This window comes from Petaurus breviceps, unplaced genomic scaffold (genome assembly GCF_028583685.1).
Source record: "Petaurus breviceps papuanus isolate PSGF00001 unplaced genomic scaffold, PetGlider_PUasm1.0 90977, whole genome shotgun sequence".
NCBI lineage: Eukaryota > Metazoa > Chordata > Mammalia > Diprotodontia > Petauridae > Petaurus > Petaurus breviceps.
In genome coordinates this window covers 11373589-11380459 of record NW_027187391.1, presented here as the reverse complement: position 1 = coordinate 11380459, position 6871 = coordinate 11373589, and the positions used below count along the sequence as shown (strand labels likewise).

Sequence of the window (6871 nt, the reverse complement as noted above, 5' to 3'; positions counted from 1 at the left end):
AGAGATGATGTTAGCAGTGTTTCTTTCTTGAATGTCTTAAACCCACACAGAATTTCATATACTTTTCTAGCCAAAGATGCTGGAGTGGTTTGCCATTTTCTTCTCCAACTCATTTTACAGATGGGGAACTGAGGCAAACTGGGTTAAGTGACTTGTCCAGGGTCACACAGCTAGTAAGTGTCTGAGGCCAAATTTGAACTTGGAGATAAGTCTTTCTGACTCCAGGGCCAGCATTCTATCCACCTCACAACCCAGTTGCTCAAAACAGCAACAAGGTTTTTATGGGTATAGGGAAGGAAGGGGTGATGCTAGCAATGTTTTTCTCTTGAATGCCTTGAAGCCACAAGGAATTTCACACAATTGCCTATCTCACTCCATCTCTTTTAAACACAGAATTCAAAATATTGGGCAAACTATAGATAGTTAAAAGAAAAATATCTTAAGGGTCAGTGTGTTTGGAGTTGAGGAGAAGAGGGCAAATACAGCCTTTTTGAAAGGTCAGGAAAAGGTGCATTGTGTCCTATAGTGTGGTATAGTGGGTAGAGTGCTGGACTTGAGTTCAGGTGACCTGGGTTCAAATCCCTCTTCTGATACTTAATACTTATGTAACCCAGGGCTGGTCACTTAATCTCCTGAGTCCTCAGTTTCTTTATCCATAAAATGAAAGGGGTTAGACTAAATGCCCAAAGCTTCCTTTAGCTCCAATTCTATGGTACTGTAATCCTTTGATTCTTCTCTCTCCTTCTGTCCAGGAAACAACACAGCAATTAGCTGATATTTTAGAGGATGTGTCAAGTAAGGATTTCTCAAGGAATGTATCAAATGATCACAGGGTAAGTTTTTGAAGGAGCTGGAAGAAAATAAGCTTGTGGAAATATGATTTCATGCTATGAGAACTTCTTAAGGATCAAAGGTAGTTTTAGAAAATGACAGGTTGAAGAACTGTGAATCAATGAGGAATGGCTTGACAAATTCTCTTTATGAAGAAAAATGTGGGGGAGATCCTAGCTTCTTTATGGATTTTGTTCCAAAAGTGTTTGTCAATCTATTTTTTGGGATCCAGGACACACTTTCTTCCAAGGAACAATATTACACAGAATGGTTAGGTTCTCAGACTGGTCCACAAGAGTCTATTAAACACTATAGTATCTCACTCTAATGCCTTATCAGGATATGGAGATGACTCCATCCCATCCATTTGTACATCCATTTATTATCCATCCTTCAATCCATCCATCTACTAATGAGTAGAGCTATTTTGCTGTATTAAACCATGATGGGATGGAAAAATATGAATATTTGTCTATAAACAATTAATAGAAGACTTCCATCAGGTACTTGGAATACTGTAAGCGAAATCATTATATCAGAACATTTATTACATGGTGTGATGGAAAGAGAAATGGATTTGGAATCAAAGTCAGTTTGAATTCTGGCTATGTCAATTGCTACCTATGTAATCTTGGATAAGGGGCAGCTAAATGGTACAGAGGATAGAACACTGGGCTTAGAAGCAGGAAATTCATCTTCCTGAGTTCAAATCTGACCTCAGACACTTACAAGCTGTGTGACCCTGGGCAAGTCACTTAAAGCTGTTTGCCTCAGTTTCCTCATCTGCAAAATGAGCTAGAGGAGGAAATGGCAAAAACCACTCCTGTATCTTTGCCAAGAAAACTCCAAATGGGGTCATAGGAGTCAGAAGGCTGAAATGATTCAATAACAACAAAAATCTTGGGTAAGTCATCTAAACTTTATGGGCTTCAGTTTCCTCATTCCTGTAAAATGAAGATATTATATTAGTTAACATCTAGGCTCCTTCCAGTTCTGGATCTATTACCCTATGATTCTAAGAATTTTCAAGATCCTTTTGTAATAAGCTTAATTATGCAAAGCAATTGGTACAAATAAATACATCAAAGAGGTAGCATGTAGGGGAAGGAGTTTTATATTTAGATTTGGAAGATTTGGGCTTGAATCTTAGCTCTGTCATTTAGTGGGCAAGACACTATCTCGGCCTCAATATTCTTTTTATTTTTTTTGTTTATTTTTAGTTTTCAACATTTATTTTCACAAGAATTTGAGTTACAAATTTTCTCCCTGTCTTTCCCCTATCCCCACCCCAAGATAGTGAGCCTACTGAATACCCCTTCCTCCAATCTGCTCACCCTCCCCCATCCTCCCTCTAACTTTCTAGTAGGACAAGATGGATTTCTATACTCCAGTGCCTGTATATCTCATTTCCCAGTTGCATGTAAAAATATTTTTAACATATATTTTTAGAACTTTGGTTTCCAGATTCTTTCCCTTCTTCCCTCCTCACCAACCCCCACTGGGAAGATAAGCAATTCAATATAAGTTGTACATGTGTAGTTACAGAAAACATTTCCATAGTAGATATAATGTGGAAGACTTAACTATATTTTCCTCCATCCTATCCTGCTCCCCACTTATTCTGTATTCTACTTTGACCCTGTCCATTTTCAAAAATGTTTGCTTCTAACTACCCTTTCCACCAATATGCCCTCCCTTCTACCATCCTCCCTCTTATCCACTCCCTGCTACTTTCCTGTAGGATAATATACCCAAATGAGTTTGTATGTTATTCCCTCCTTAAGTAAAATTCAATGAGAGTAAGGTTGACCCATTCCCTTTCACTTTATTGTTTTCCCCCTCCATTGTAACAGTTTTCTCTTGCCTCTTTTATATGAGATAATTTACTCTATTCTATCTCTTCCTGTCTCCTCTCATTATATTCCTCTCTCACCTCTTAATTTTATTTTAAAAATATCATCCCTTCCTATTCAACTGATCCTGTGCCCTCTGTCTATATAAACATATACACACACTCACATATGTATTTATACACACATATACCTTTCTATATAAACATATCTATGTGTGTGTACATATATATATATATATATATATATATATATATATATATACACATAAATTCCCTTCAACTATCCTCATAGTGAGAAAAGTCTCATGAATTACAATTATCTTTTTTCCATGTAGGAATGTAAATAGTTCAATAAGTTTAATAAGTTACTTATGATTTATTTTTCCTGTTTACATTTTCATACTTTTCTTGATTCTTGTATTTGAAAGTCAAGTTTGCTGTTCAGCTCTGTTTTTTTTTTCATCAAGAAACCTTGAAAGTCTTCTATTTCATTGAATGACCATATTTTCCCCTGAAGCATTATACTCAATTTTGCTGGGTAGGTGATTCTTGGTTTTAATCCTAGCTCCTTTGACTTCTAGAATATCATATTCCAAGCCCTTTGATCTTTGAATGTAGAAGCTGCTAGATCTTGTGTTATCCTTATTGTGCTTCCACAATACTCAAATTGTTCCTTCCTGGCTGCTTGTAATATTTTCTCTTTGACCTGGGAACTCTAGAATTTGTCTATGATATTCCTAGGTGTTTTCTTTTTGGGATCTTTTTCAGGAGGTGTTCCATTAATTCTTTCAATTTCTATTTTGCCCTCTGGTTCTAAAGTATCTGGGAAATTTTCCATGAGAATTTCTTGAAGCATGATTTCTAAGTTCTTTTTTTGGTCATAACTTTCAGGTAGTCCAATAATTTTTAAATTATCCCTCCTAGATCTATTTTCTAGGTCATTGGTTTTTCCAATGAGATATGTCACATTGCCTTCTATTTTTTCATTCATTTGGATCTGTTTTATAGTATCTTGATTTCTCATAAAGTCATTAGCTTTCATTTGCTCCAATCTAATTTTGAAGGAGTTATTCTCTTCAGTTAGTTTTTGAAATTCCTTTTCCATCTGGCCAATTCAGCTTTTTAAGGCATTCTTTTCCTCATTGGCTTTTTGGGCATCTTTTGCCATTTGAGTTAGTCTTTTTTTTAAGGTGTTATTTTCTTCAGTATATTTTTGGATCCCCTTTAGCAGGCTGTTGACTCACTTTTCATGATTTTTTTGCATCATTCTCATTTCTCTTCCCGATTTTTCCTCCACTTCTCTTACTTGATTTTCAAAATCCTTCTTTAGCTCATCTGTGGCCTGTAACCAATTCATATTTTTCTTGGAAGCTTTTGATGCAGGAGTTTTGCCTTTGTTGACTTCTTCTAGTTCCATGTTTTGTTCCTATCTGTCCCCAAAAAAGGATCCTATGGTCTGATTGTGCTTCCTTTGCTTGCTCATGTTGCCACTCAATTACTTGACTTTTGAGCTCTTTGCCATGGTAGAACTCTGCTTCCAGATTGGAGAGATTTGTCCCAAATCACTGGGATTTTCTCAAATGTTATCAGAGGTCTGAGGAGGGTGCCCTCTTTTCAGCCACCACAAGCTATGTCACACTGGCAACACACCCCAGGACCACCACCCAAGACCACAATTCAGATCCAGGCAGGTCAAAACAAGAACAATTACCCTCTGAATGGTCTCTTGGTCTTCCTACAATCTGCAGGCCAGGAGCTCTGGAGGCAGCCATGTGACACCAGCTGCATCCTCTGTGCCTCAGCCACCTCTACCCACTTACCTTTTACTTTCTTTTTGACATTTATGGGTTGAGAAGTCTGGAAACTGCCACTGGAAACAGAACTACTGGAAACTAGTAGTGATTCACTCTCCTGAAGTCTGCTCCAGTTGGTATGTGCTGCAGGTCATGGCCACCCGGGGCTCAGCATGCGGGACTGCACTCCGCTCCCAGTCTGGTACTATAGACACTTTCTGTTGACCTGCAAGGCTGGCTTCAGTGGGAGATTTGTTTCTTTCTGTCACTTTGTGGGTTCTGTAGCTCTAAAATTTGTTTAGAGTCATATTTTACAGGTATTGGAGGTGGTTGTGGCCAGAGCTCACAGAATTTCCTGATTCTCCAGGCTCAATTTTCTCAACTGTAAAATGGGGAAAGAGGGCTAGATAGTCTCGAAGGATTAAATCTGTGCCTCTATAATGTTTGGTGACCCAGATGATGGTATATACAGATGGCTATGTAGCATGATGAAAAAAACCTTCTAGATCCAGAGGTCCTGGGTTCAAATTTTTACCACCAGTGGGATATTGGGAAAGTCACTTAACCTCTATGGGCTTTGTTTTCTGAATCTGTCAAATGAGATGGTTAGACTAGATGGTCTTTGAAGTCCTTTCTAAGCTTACCACAGATCTATGATCCTGTAAAAGAGCATGTATGAATATTGTGTGCCTGAGACCACTTCATCTCTATTAATGCCCATAACAGGATCCTCCCTCACTTAATAATCTCTTGTAAGCAAATACAAGCTGGCTTGCTATATTGATGTAATGGCAGTTTGAGTTTGATATATGATGTTTCTTCTTACAGTATGGATGAAATATATCATGAAGCTGTTCTCCAAAGATATTTCTTTGAAGAAGTGAGGGGTTACAGGTATGGAGCACTGTATATGTTACCAGATTCAGTTGATATATTGTCTAGTTTTGTTGAATTTCTCTTTTTCTTTGAGATGATTCATTGAGTAAAAGAGGGGAGATTAAGGTGACATAAAAACAAAGGACAATACAACTTTCCCCCCCAAAACAAATTAAAAATTAATAAAGAACCAAGATTGTAATGATGATAAGTAGCATTTACATAGCACTTTAAGGTTTGCAAAGCTTTATACATCCTACATCGTTTGATTCAAACGACACTGTTGTTTTTTTTTTTTGTTCAGTCATTTTCAATCATGCTCTACTCTTCATGACTCCTTTTTTTGGGATATTCTTGGCAAAGATACTGGATTACTTTTCCACTTCCTTCTCCAGCTAATTTTACCTAAGTGAAGACTGAGGCAAACAGAGTTGAGTGACTTGTCCAGGGTCACACAAGTAGTAAGTGTGTGGGGCCAAATTTGAATTCAGGTCTTCCTGACTTTAGGTCCAGCACTCTATTCCCTGGGCAACCTAGCTACCCTAATTCTCATTTTAAGGGGAAGGAACTTGAGGTTGACAGAGGTCATATGATTTGTCCAGGGTCACAACTAGTAAGTATCTGAGGCAGAGTTTGAATTCCAATCTTCCTGATTCCAAGTCCAGCACTGTGACACCTAGGTTGTACAATTTATAAGATAGATTTTCTTTCTGGTATGATTTAACTGAAAAACTATATATTGAAAAAGGCATTTTGTCTTCTGAAGAGAAAGAATAGCTTGTATCATTCAGTAAATAATAAGTTCCTGCTTACTGGGGCAAAGTATATTGAATAAATGTTTTAGATTTGTTTCCAAAGAATGAGAGTTTCTCCATGTTTTAAAAATTTTATGGCTTTCTCAGACCTGTCCCAATCATTAAAAGAGCAAATGCCTTTATGAAGCTGTATAGAACTCTCCCCACATAACATAGGCTGAACCATCTGTACTCTTCCATAAATGATCAATACGTTATAATCAAATCTAGAAGTAACATTTTACTACTCTACTATAATGCTGAGGGAGTTAGGTTGTATAGTGGATAGAGTGCCAGGCCTGGAGTAATTAAAACTCATGAGTTCAAATCTCTCCTCAAACACTAGATGTATGACCCTATACAAGTCACTTAACCTTGTTTGCTTCAATTTCCTCATCTATAAAATGAGCTGGAGAAGGAAAGGGGAAACTGTTCCAATATCTTTGCCAAGAAAACCCCAAATGGTATCATGAAGAGTTGGACATGACTCAAACAACAACAATAACAACAACTCTGGCTGGAACTATAAATCGGAGATGTGGTTGCAGGTCAGACATTTCAATCAGGGAAATCAATTAGGATCCTAGAGTGGTAGTATAGTTGACATTTCCAGCAATACAGTTAAGTGTTGACATAGTCACGTATAATGAAGATAGTTAAAGAGAGAGAGAGAGAGAGAGAGAGACAGAGAGAGAGAGACAGAGACAGAGAGAGAGAGACAGAGA

The 6871-nt window shown here is 37.6% G+C and overlaps 1 long non-coding RNA gene across 1 annotated transcript in view; it reads left to right on the top strand.

Annotated features, from left to right (window-relative positions):
* LOC138153091 (uncharacterized) overlaps nucleotides 1–6871 on the top strand; it is a 70456-nt gene that overhangs the window by 4314 nt on the left and 59271 nt on the right. Inside the window, exon 2 of the long non-coding RNA XR_011166289.1 lies at nucleotides 753–833. This is a non-coding gene — a long non-coding RNA (uncharacterized lncRNA). The remainder of the gene's footprint in view (nucleotides 1–752; nucleotides 834–6871) is intronic.